Source organism: Pyrgilauda ruficollis, unplaced genomic scaffold (genome assembly GCF_017590135.1).
Source record: "Pyrgilauda ruficollis isolate IOZ18807 unplaced genomic scaffold, ASM1759013v1 scaffold5, whole genome shotgun sequence".
NCBI lineage: Eukaryota > Metazoa > Chordata > Aves > Passeriformes > Passeridae > Pyrgilauda > Pyrgilauda ruficollis.
The window spans coordinates 14,505,670-14,518,451 of NW_024526599.1; the positions used below are offsets into that span (position 1 = coordinate 14,505,670).

At 37.5% G+C, this 12,782-nt stretch overlaps 1 protein-coding gene across 1 annotated transcript in view; it reads left to right on the top strand.

Moving 5' to 3' along the window:
• TENM3 (teneurin transmembrane protein 3) overlaps window positions 1-12,782 on the top strand; it is a 407,391-nt gene that overhangs the window by 45,677 nt on the left and 348,932 nt on the right. The gene's annotated exons all lie outside the window — the stretch shown is intronic.

The window sequence follows — 12,782 nt, forward strand, 5'->3', positions numbered from 1 at the left end:
AGTTGTATTTTAAGGAAATTAAAACCAAAATTGTAGATGCTTCTCTGTGCAGGGTTACATTACTCTGAAGTACTAGGAATGTTTCTGGACAAAATAAATATTCTGTGTGGGTAGTTCTGCATATCAGCAAGTGTAGGAGCATCAAGCTGGCGAGTGCAGATCCAGAACACACATCTGGGGGCTTACATTATCTGAAGACATTCTCTACTTTGTGATTAGAAAGGTGACACATGTAAAAACCTCCTACAGATGAGTGGATATCAGTGTTGCTTTGTTGCCTCACTCCCCTCAGTTTACATACTGCCCTCTTTGCTGCAGTATTTGCAAAACACTTCACTGTAGTAGCTATGTTTCCAAAGTGCTGCTGAGTACAGAAGGAGATGGCAGCTCAGTCATTTATCCATCTTGCACTATTTATTTCTATTATTTCTCTGGAAACAAATTAATTGATGTTAAGCTGTTGCTTCCTATCTCCTGCTTCTCCTGTTTGCTCACTTTTTATATTTTAAGAGGAGAATATAGAAATTATGTCGGGTTTCTGTTGATGGTTTTCTTTTGTCCTTCTAGTCACAAATATTTACATGCTGTAATGGAAGGTGACATACCAAAAGACTAAAAATTAACTAAGACAAATTAGTTTCTTCTGTTTCTAGAAGCACACATGTCAAGATGATGATAAGAGGATGTCTAAAATACAAATTAGGGTTGAAGGTTTGTGTGGGTTTTCTGTGGTCATAGGGAGACACCACCAGTCCAACTTCCTTCCATTTTGTGTCCTTTTGGATGGTGTGGGTTTTCAAAGACTTCTGATGACTCCTCATGTGAAATAAACAGCTACTTTCCTCTCCAGCAGAAACGGTGCCAGGTGGATTTGGCACTGCTTGGAGAACTCTGCTTACAAAGGTAACTATCAGTTATTCATTGCCTGCATGGAAGCTTGTATCAGGTTAGGTCTTGTATGGTGACCTCAAACTCCACTGAATCTTTTTCTATTTGTTTGTTTTTATGAGATTGTGGAAAAGACTGTAACATTTTTTTGTACTTAGTTGTCAATCCTTTAGAATATGGTCAGAATGAAATAATTTTAACAAAATCAATTGACAGTCTGTTCAAAGAGAAGACTTTGCTCTTCAGAAGACACCTGTTGGAAGTACTAGACCATCATTCTGTGTGGACACGTTTAATTGGGTATATTTAAATTACTGCTGATGGGCTGGAGGAATAAACTAAATAAAACCAGGGTGGTGAGCATGCATTGACCATGACTGTCATTTCACTAAAGAAAAATATGTAAGGCTAGAGTAGATCCCATTGCCTTAGAGCTGAGAGAGAGGAGTTTAAAAAAATATAAGCAACCCCAAGGCTGAGCTGAAGTTTATGTTGCAAGCTCTATAAGCTCATCAGTACTGCAGAGACTTGAGCTAGAGTTGTGTGTCCTCTGTTGGAGGACTCTACTTTCTTTAAGAAAAAATATGATCACGCAAGAGCCATGTAGGTAGACTTAATTTATATGGATTGTTAAGTGTGGAGAAGATGGTGAGGAAGAGAGACCATTAAAATGGGTTCCTGCCCTTACCTCTCTGTTTGTGTGATGGTCACACATTGCCCTCATACAAGTTTGTGGAAAAGGTAGAGTGGGAGAGCCGGGAACGGTGTTGATCCATTGGTTTAAATAGTCCCTGCAATCTTCTGGATATGTCTGATTTCAGCTAGCACACTGCCTTACATTGGTGCTTCCTGCTGTTTGGAATGCTTAGCTGGTGGTGCTACAGAGGGAGGCAGAGCTGACAATTAGCTGAGCTGTTACTCAGGTGTCTGCATGGTGCTCCAGTTCCCAGACAGACACAGTAATCTGGGGTAAGGAAAATGCATTTTCTGAAACGTGGCTGCGTATTTTGTTTGGGTGTTGCAAACAGTGTGAATTTCACCATGGGTTTATGTGAATGGGACTACATTTTATTACTTTTTCCACTGTCTTTCTTCAAACCCAAATCCTGGTCTGGAAAAGGAAAGGGCACAATCCTGGACTGGTTTCCCATAGCACAATCGTGAGGAAGAGGATGGTACTGTGAGACTTGTGTATGCCTCTGGGAAACTGAGATTCTTTCTTGGATCAGATATGCAAAGAACTGTGAATCTCAGAATAATATTACTTATAAATTGCCCTACATTAATTTCAATTCTGTGTAGCACATGTAAATGAAAATCTTGGAAACACGTTTGCTAAATCATGTGGTAAATGGTCCTGTTGATGACTGCAGAGTTGCTCTGGGGTTGGAGCTATTAAGCCCTTATTATGGGAATCCAACAGGGCAAATTAAGAGAAACCTGTGTGTGTGCTTGTTATTTTAGGACTTTTATGCTTTCTTCTGAGAGACCTCATGTAGGATCCCATGACCTAAAAAGACTTGATATCTTTTAGTCAGAGGTTAAGTTTTGAAATCTCAGTTACTGATCTATCAACAGTGGAAACAATCACCTTCAAGGGAGGGTTTAGTGTTCTTATTCTTTAATGCTAAAAAGCTGAATATTGCTATTAATAATACCTGTAAAATAGTTTTCTAGCATTCTGCCTAGTTGCATGTGGTGTTTTCACTTATAACTGTGTCTTTTTGTAAATTGGGGGGGATAATTTATGTTTCATTGTAAGTAACTGCCCAGTGGGTTTCTTATTTGTTTGTAACACCATTGTGTAAGCATTCTTTAATTTGGGAGAGTTCACATGCTATACATGAGTGTTCCTTGGAAATACTATTGCAAGTACACAAAACCATTGTGCATGGTAGAATTTGCCATTATAATAAATTCTATCATAAAAGAACTAATGCATGGCATTTTTTGCAGGCTTTAACTTTTACATTTCAAGGCTTAAATGTGCAATCCATTGAAAACAAGTATTGCTCCTGTTTATAATGCTTGCTGGATACCTCCCCAGAGGCAGGATTTTAGAGATTTAACAATTTTTAATGCCAGTATATGAATGTATGCTTTTACATAAATTTCAAATTTCACTTTGAATCAGGTGAATCATCTTTCTCACTATTTCTTTTCCTAACTTCACTCAGCTTTTTCTGGAATATTACCTATCTGAAAAACTGTCATAATCTTCTAATGCCATTTTTGCCAGGATCATAAGTGTTTTCAGTAATGTTTGTGAGCAGCATTACTGACAGAGCTTGAGTTCCAGCTGAATCAGTTTAGTCTTTTGATGGCATAATTATTTTGCCAGCCGTCGCTCTTGTAGCAGTGGAACTCCCCTTTGAGGAAAAATGAGGTCATTCATCTTTTGTAAGATTCATACATGAGCTTTATCACTATAGTAATAAAATTCATTGCTTGGTCGGTAACCACAAAGGACTCATACGACTGGAAATTGTAACTAGGCTTACATACATTGCCATGTGCGCAGTTAGGTTGCTGTTAGAATAAGCACATCATAATGCACCTGTAAATAAAGAGGGAATGCGTGCTTTGGATTAATTTATGGAATGTTGGGCAGTTTGAGCAAAATCGTAAAAATACCTGAAACAATATTCTGTCCTTCCTGCATTATCTCAGATTTCTTTGGTAAGGTTCATAAACCTTTTTTTTCTACTTATTATATGCATTTACAACTAATAATCTGGGATCCTCTGTTGTCTTTAAATAGTATTTTCCCACCATCCTTGCCAGTTTGTTTATAAGGCTATGTTATCTGCAATTTGCACAGGCTGTGCTTAGATGTCTTCTCTGTAAACTATATTCTAACTATATATATTCACTAGTGTTCACTTTTTTTTTTCATTTTCATCTTTGTGTTTCATTTGAAATATTATTAAAATGATCCAAAATTATTCTTACCTGTGGTTACAGAATGATTTAATAATTACACCATGTAGTATCGGGTCTGACTGACTGCATTGCCATTAAGGAATGATATTGTCATTCAGTGATATTTTGGGAAGTTTCTAATGCTGTGAATGAATGTGTTGGGCTGGGGACTGTGGTAGCTTTGCTTTGGTGCATCTGCTTGTGTTGCTACTGTGAATAATTGTTATTGAGCACAGGGGAGGGCTGTAGAGGCTGGGCAGTGGTGCTGCTTTACCTGCAGCTGCCAGCCTGCCCAGACCTGTCTGCTGCACAAACCACAACGTCCTCATGGCTTGCAAATCACACTGCCTGTAAAGCCTGACAGTGCAGACAGATGAAAAGAATAACTGGAGTCTAAAAAAGGTGTGTTTAGGCTTTTTTTTTGCCGTGGTGCCAAGCGCTTCCAGTTTGTATTTAAGGAAAAGGGTGCATAGCATTTTGGAGGTGGCATGCAACAGCATGCAGGGATGCCTGGTAACAGCAATATAGAACTTTCCACTCCAGAGGACTCCTGAAAGGAATTTCAAAGGCAGCCATAGAAAGGATGAGTGAATGGGCTGGAGCAGAAACAATTTCCTTTGTTGTATGAGTACATAAAAAGTACTTTTTAAATGAAGATTTTTAATTAATCCATTCTTGTTAATGTATCACACGGAGGTTCTGCTAGGCTCATCTTTTTTAAAAAAATCAAGGCATTTGAACACATGCATCCAATGTGCACTGAATGCTAAAGCGAATGCAAGTCATTGACTGCTCTTCTTAATGAAGAAAGTGCTGGTGGTGGGAAGCCTAACAGACAATGCTTTTAATGAAATTAAGTTTGCACATAGTCCCAAGCATACTAATATCTCTAGGTGATACCCATCTCCTTAACTCCAAGATTTCTATTATTTTAAGAGCTATAGGTATCTAAAAAGAAACCATAACATTAATTTTGTACACCTTCATTTTTAACTGTTTGTTTTCCATCTCTTTCCCTCTTGGATAGAAGCTGATTTTTCAGGAACCTGTTACCCTTATAACTGGATCTTCTGCTAAGGTTTTTAAAGCATCCCTGAGATCATAATAAGTAATGCAAAAAGGAGAAAGCTTATATTCCTGCAGACTACAGCTGCAGTGTATTTCAGAATATTGTGTAACAAATTACTGCAAGCTATTCTGTACAAATGATGAAACTGGATAAAATACCATATGGTGCTGTACAGTACTTCAAAGAATTATTTCAATATTATGAATGGGCTAAAATATCACATGCAGATTTATTCAGTCTAATTGGGACTTCACAGTTGTACTGTTGTAAAGGAGAATATCTGTGCAAGCTAACTTGTGGGCAGGGGAGGTGGAATCAGAATATAGTACAATATAAACTGTATGAGAATTAACTTTTCCTAAAATGCATAACAAACATGATCATCTAGCATGCTGTTAGCAGCAGCACAGTAGGTTTTATGGTGCTTTTGTAATTTGGATACTCTGATTTGGAGTCTGATTGGGTTCCTGGGCAACACTGAATGGCAACATTCTTAAGTTGTGTAAAGACTATTTGAAATAATGTGATTGACATTAACCTTTTAAAGTTTCTTTTTAAAAAATCTGTTTGAAAAGATTAAAAAATAAGCTGCAGAAGAAGCTTAGAGATTTCAGGAAAAACTACTCTTGTGTTATAGACTACAGACATTGATTCTGATTGGCTCTGTAATGGATAAAATAAATTTGTTTGGGTTTTTTTCCTGACCTCCAACTACAAGTATAAACCAAGGGGTTAAAGAACATAAAATTCAACCTGAAAAAAAACAGCTGGCTTGAAATACAGCAAAAAAAATTTGTCATTTAGGAATTCAATAAATACTTACAGAAAAACTAAAAATCAGGGAGGCGCCATATATTCAATGATTTTGTGTTTCACAGAGGAGATACTGATATAGATGCACTGAATACTTCTAGTTTTGGGGAAAAAAATGTGTATTTGGCTTTTTTTTGACTATAACTCACATTTGTGAGGCTGGTGTTCTGTTGTTGTTTAAGCAAAAGTAAGGCAGGGGTGCACTCTTTTCTTGTGTCCTTGCCTGTGCTTATATAAAACAAATCAAGGCTGGTTCAGGATGCTGTGCAAAGCAAATATTAACCTTAAGCTGCTTTTATTTCCTTCAGCATTATTACTTCTTTCTGAAACTGTGCACCTTACAATCATTAAAATGTCAGTGCAAAGGAGGAATTCTGTGGATATGGCAAGGGGATGAACAGAAGTAGTAGCAACTTTGATTTAAATTGTTACAAAGTTCATTAACTTCATTAGACTCTGTGATACTTGTAAGTCTCATCAGTGTGTGGCTGAAAGGATGCTGTGTCAGGTAATCTCATGTCTTCTGCACATTGATTCTGTTTTCTGCAAGGCTGTGGAAAATGGACAAATGTTGGGCTGAAAACATGACAAGAAATAAAACCCACCAGTGATGGGGTGCAAAAATTTTTACCTGGCATAGCCCTAATGACGATGTCAATGTTTGCCTTTTAAAAAATTATTATTAAAAGGAGCATCTTTTACAAAGCTGCTGGCTAAACTGATTTTTCACATTTGAACTCAGAAGCAGTTAATCATCTTTTAAGAGGTTTAGAAGACATTTCTGAGTCTGATCTACAGGTCATCATACAAAGTGAACTAGGAATTCTAATAGGAGCAGTATTTCCTAAAGCACTGGGAAATACCTGGAGGAAGGAGACATTTGTTTAATATGGCCTCAGGGGAGCTGAGGAATTCCCTTAGGACAAGAAAAAGCTATGTTAAGAGAAGCTTGGATGTGCAAAATAGCTTTGGCTTGAGCAGTTTGTTCCTGCTATTGCAGAAACTGAGGCAGGGAGATGAGTGTGCCTGTACAGTTTTGTTTGTGTGTGCATAGATTTGCTTTAACATTATCAGAAGTAAAGACCCTGTTCTGGAATCACTGTGTTTTAGTGGTATCCTTTTCACTCATTTTCCTTGTGGTATGACTGATTAATCTAGAATGCCTTCAAGTTTTGGAGCCATGTGAAACAGTGCCGACACAGTGAACAGGATTTTATGAGGTCAGGCTCTTGCTAGGAGGCTTAATCCTCTCTGCTGCAATGCCTAATTTAAGGGAGGAATGGGGACGTTTGCCACTGCGGACAAGGAGAGGGACTGTGCCAAAGTCTCTTCAGAGCCTTGAGCTCCTGGGACCCGCAGTCCTTTCTTGGTAACCCTGTCAAAATAGTGCATCTCTATTAGTTCACTGAAAGATATTCCATCTGACTTTTGACCAGTAATCACCTTTCCAGGGTACTATATAATTTTACTTTATTTTTTTCTTGTTTGGGAAACTCATGATTCGGGTCATTAATGTGTATTTTGTAGTTCTATCAGTTCTTATTAGTGTCTCATTAAAGGGCTCTCCAGTGTGTCTCTGGTAAATTGGGGAATAATTACAGTTGTAGGGGTATTCTTCAGGTCATGTAGTTCAGCCCCTTGCTCAAAGGAGGGCTTCCTTCAAAGTGGAGTCAGGTGGTTGAGGGTGTTTTTAAGTCAAACTCAGAAATCCCCAAGGATGAAGATTTCACAGCATCTCTTGGCAGGCAGTTCCAGCCCTTAACCATTCTCATTATGAAGCTGTGGGGGTGCAGGCTGGGGTGTCTCATGTTTTACTTCTGGGTAAGATGCAGATTAACTGAACACACCAAGCCTGTTTGTTTTTGATCTAGAGCTCTTAAACTGATGCACTCTAAGAATACTGAATTGCTTTTAAATCAGTGTTGGGATTTTACTTGTTGGCATCTGTTTTGATATATTGGAGCTGCGAGGGAGTGTTTTGTAACTCATGAGGTGTTGAGTTCTGTTACCTTATAACACAGTTTACATACATTTATGTTTTGTTTCTCCTGTTTGTAATCGGAGTCTGCATTCTTGGCTGAGATGAGGAGCTTGCATCTCTCTGGTTTTTCCACCTATCTCTATAAAGGGCTATTATTTTCAGCTGTCTTCAGAAAAAAAAGAAACCAACTGTTGTAATGTGTGCATCAAGTTGCATAGCTTGAGAATTGTATTATTCATAAGGGAATACATACTCTATAGAATATAGCGTCTGAAAGTAGTTGATAATCTAGTTAAAACATGAAAGTGCTGTTATGTGTGTTCTTGAATGGAAAATAAAAGTGGGAAGGTGTAGGGTTTTTCTCATGTAACCCTCTAGCTAATCAGGAGCTTCTAAAATTACATAGGTCATTGAAGATGAAGTTATCCAAAAGATTATATCACTTTTCATGTCTCTGAAAATTATTTTTCTTTCTGTATGAACACTACTATCTTTTGAAGAAAGGGACTTGACTGCAGTGCTAATGAAGTGTAAAGAACTAAAGCTGTCACCGCTGCAAATGGTATTTTCAGGAACAAGAAGTTAGTTTACTTGATACCTCATAGCAAATGTCTTCGAAAGTCTAAGGTGCTGTCTGTGTAAGTTAGGATGAAAGTGTTGAGAGAGGAGGTGTTTATGTAGTCTGTCTGGTATGTCTTTTCCAAAATATATCTTTGGGTATGTACTTTGGGAAGGTATTTTTAAAGCAAAACCAATGTGATTGGTATACTTCCCTGACTTAGAGGAACTTGCAACTGGTCAATTACACCAGTCATTCCAAACACGTGTCAGAAAAACCCATCCATGTACTGTGCTCTACAAGTTTTGACCAATTGACTGAGAAACTGGTTTTAAAATATTGTAAGAAATATTCTAACATTACTGTTACTAATTTTATATATTTTAGAGAAAATTTTGTGGTGTATTTTTCTATCACTTCTCTTTTTTTTAAATATCCTTTAATACCTGTTCATAGTAGAAGTAGAAATTAAGTCTTCTCCGTAAACTAAACCTAGAAGTTGGAATGGATTGTGATTTAGTGAAATATTACAGCATTTCTGTTCACCTAAGGTTAACTTGGTAGGTCACTGGATCACCATTAAAAGGGACAAAACAAACAACAGCTATGTACCTGGTATACTTAGATTTTTTTTGTTGGTCTCTGATCCTGTTAAAAGCCACTTGAACTCAAAGTGCTTGAACTGAATTGCCAAGCATGGACCTTGCCTTGTAAAAAGGGAGCACAGCCCCTGTTCTGAGTTTCAGTAATCTCTTGTCAAGAGAAAAGGGTTAAGATCCTGTTAGGTAGGAATCAGGCATTTGGACTTTTGAGAATCCCTGGATACACCCTTCTGATATCTGCAGGACCCTGTGTGTTTGTAACAAGTGTGCTGCTAATTGTCTATTGATTCTTGTCTTTTTGTCAAGTATGTGAGTATCTATCTGTTCATATATAGTGTTAAAAGGAAATCTAGTACATGAGGAACTCCAGCCAGCTTTGTGAGCCCAGGCTGAGAAAGGTGGAATATAGGTTGTTAACAAAACCAGTTGATGATTTAAAGATTTAGCTGTATGAGAAAAATTTTCCTTTAGATGGTCCTAGTAAGTACACTATTACCCTAAACTTTTACTAAATATTTAATTGAATCTGAAATGCTGAATAGAAATACTTTTTTCCTGATAATATAGTATTATTTGTATCTTAAAGGATATGCAAGTAAATCTTTAATTTATGCATGTTGGTTTTATAATGATGTTTCTTGAAAATATGAATAGATGTCCTGATCTTTTATCCAAGACTCTTCAATATTCCTCTTCTTTATTTAGTCATCTAAAGCTAGGGAAGATACTTTACACTTGTATTCACAGTCATTTGTTATCAGTTGTTAAAATGCGACATAGTCATTTGTTAGAGGGTTAAAATCTTGTTTGGCCATTTGTTCTGGAGAGTTAAAATATTGGCTGCAATGTAAGAAATTGAACTCTGCTTGGATTATTAATATTCCCCCCTAACTGATGTCTCAAGTGAGAGCATTGTCACTTAAAAGTAGTGAGCTTCTTTAGCTACTTCTCATGAACTCCTATCCACAACAGAATTGCATATAATGAATAACATCAGAAATTTGGGTGGGGAATTAATAGCTGTAATTTGCTTTCTGGTTATGCTGCCTTTTCTTTCTGAGAAAATACATGTGCTTTGATATTTATTGCAGATACACATTCTCAAGCGGCAATTAAGTTATGTTTTCTTTTAGTGTGTAAAAAGTAATAAATTTAGTGGAGATTCACTTGGCAGTGTGAGAGGAAGAAAGTGGAGTTCTAGTTCTACATTTACTTCACCTTACCCCATCTCCTTGCCACCTGCTCTTCAGCCATGGCATTGAGAGCTTGCCCTCCAATTTGCTGCTGTGGCTTCTCCATAGCTCCAGCCCTGCGTGCCAGCTAGGCTCTGCACATCACATCCCACTTTCCATCTCTTCAGTCAAATACCTCTGTTTCCTTGTCTTCAAAATATCTTATGGTTTAAGAGTACAATAAATCACTCACTGGAGTATCCAGTACCCCAGTACAAGATCAAAATACAATTCTGAGTTGATAGCAATTCACTCCTCTGGGTTTCTTCTTTTTTACTTCCCAGAAGCAGTTTTATGTTGACATGCATGTCTCTTATCCATACTGTTCTGACATGGTGCAGGACAGGGTGGTCTTGCTTGCACTTGCCTAAGCTCACTCTGGCCAGTTTGGCAGAGGTAGCAGTCATTTTTGTTGAAGTCAAGTTTGTACCATTAGACAATAGAGCAGTGCTCCTCTCTGCTGCCACTGTACAGAGAATCACTGCCTTGTTAGCCTAGTAAACATTTTTAGTTTGAGTGCTGGCAGCTTATTGTGTCAACCATTGACAGAGGTAAATTTCCCTCCGTATAAATGCAGCAGGAAAGTAGCCAAGCAGGCATTTTTCTGCATTCTTTTTTACAGCCACCAGCAACAGCTACAAACTCAGCCTTTTGGGTGTGATTCTGTGGAGTTGGTGTTAGAATTTCTGAAGTAATCAGAAGTTATGAATTCTAAAAACAAATAGACTAAATAAGAGGTATTGTAACAAATTCATTTTTTTTCTGTAAAAGTATAGAATTGATGACAGCAAACTGTTTTATGACTTTACTGTACAGCGTATGGTTAACGTAAGTCAGCTTCTCTGATTGAAGATATCCATTGTGTGTTCTTCTCTTGGGACATTCCCTTTACCTTACATGTTATAGGGCATGTGGCTTTACTGTTTAGGGAAAGAGCCTGTTTTAAAATTTTGCAGAGGGAATTTGAATTGGCATAGTCCAGAAGGTTTGGTTTGTCATTGGGATGTTGGGGTTTTTGGTTTGTTTGTGGTTTTTTGTTTCATTTTTGTTTTTTTCATTTCCCCCCTTGTCCTTCCTCTGCACACTTATTTCTCTCTTTGTGCCTGTGTCTAATTGAAAAATACTGTGCAGTCATTTAATGAAGTCTTACATTTCTGTGAATTGCTATATTCCCTTATTTGTGTCATATACTATATGGCATAATTGTAGAATTGATCCAGGAAAAAAAGAAAATGCCTTTGCTTTTGGAGACTTCCTTTAGATTTTCAGTCACTGATGTAAAGATTGGCATTAGTGGTCAAGTTGGATAGACTTAGAAGATACATCCTAAGAAATGAAACCTCTGGTAGACTGAAAACCACCTTAAAATCACTATCTCATTTCTGTTATTTATGTACACTTTTTTACGACAGCATTAATTTTTAAATTTCATAAATCCTGTATATAATACATTTAGATATCAAAATCAAATACAATAGACATGAAGTTTAGGAAGTGAGAAAATGAGAGAGTGATGCTGGCAGATACAATCTTGCTACTGTTTTCCTGTTGTATCAGTCATGGACTTTGTAGGAAACACATAATTAAAGATTGCATCAAAATGCATGAAACTTAAATAATGTTTCTCATTTTATGTATTAATATTTAGCCTTAAATGGGAAATCCACTTTCCATCATACACATTTCATTCCATAATTTTTAATGGTTACCTTGCAGCGTGGATAATGTAGTTTTTAAATATGGGTTTTGGACTCTTAAATCCTCTCCATTGCGGAAGAGTCTGCCATACAGAGTCTGCCATGCAGAAATATTTAACAAACACCTGGAAAAGGATAACAAGTTTAGATTCAGGAGACAGATGTGTTTGAGAGATCTGGTTAAGTCTACTCCTTATTTCAGTAGTTTGGATGACCTCTATTACTTGAAGGGCTCAAAAACTGGATTGGCAGCACCCTATGCCAGACTGAGTTTCCTCAAAGAAAATCCTGATTGCTGCAGGTGTTTACCCCAAGATGAAAAGAAGATTCCTCTTTCCACTGGTGCAGACTTCATACATACTTGCGTTTTAAGAAGCATAATCTCTCTCCTGTACCTGCAGCTGTGTTATTACACTGTTAATTGATTTGGGATCCCGGACGGTATCTTTAAGGTGTACTGATAGTATTTGTGGAATATGACAGAATTTTACTGATCAAGGCATGAAAGAAAATCAAGGTTTCTGACAGGTTATGTGGAAATTAGCTCTGAAACAGCTGATCTGAAGAAAGAAAAGATATTTCTGCAGCTTGAGAGACTTATCCATTCAGAGTTTCAAAGTGACTCTTAGCCCTGTGGATCTATCTTCAAAAAGTTGCCATTTTAATTTACTGTGACACCTGGTAGGCCACCAACACTCCAGGTATTCCCCAGGTCTGCTGTTCCACTTGGTTCTGTCACTGCAGGAGCAGATTCTTGCCCTCAATTTGGCAGAGGATCACCTTCAGGAACAAATGGGAGTCATGTACAGCTGAAATAATGGTCTCTGTGTCACTTACACTATTACCTTTGGTTTTGACATTTACCTGGTGAGAAAAAGAATATGCTTAAGTAGAGTCTTCCCTGCCATAAAATATTTGGTTTTCTGCCATAAATTAAAAGTAGTTAATAGGGAATAAGTGTCTTAGCTCTAGCCAGCTGAGCCGCCTGTTGCTATTGGTCTGATGGTGTAATAACTCTG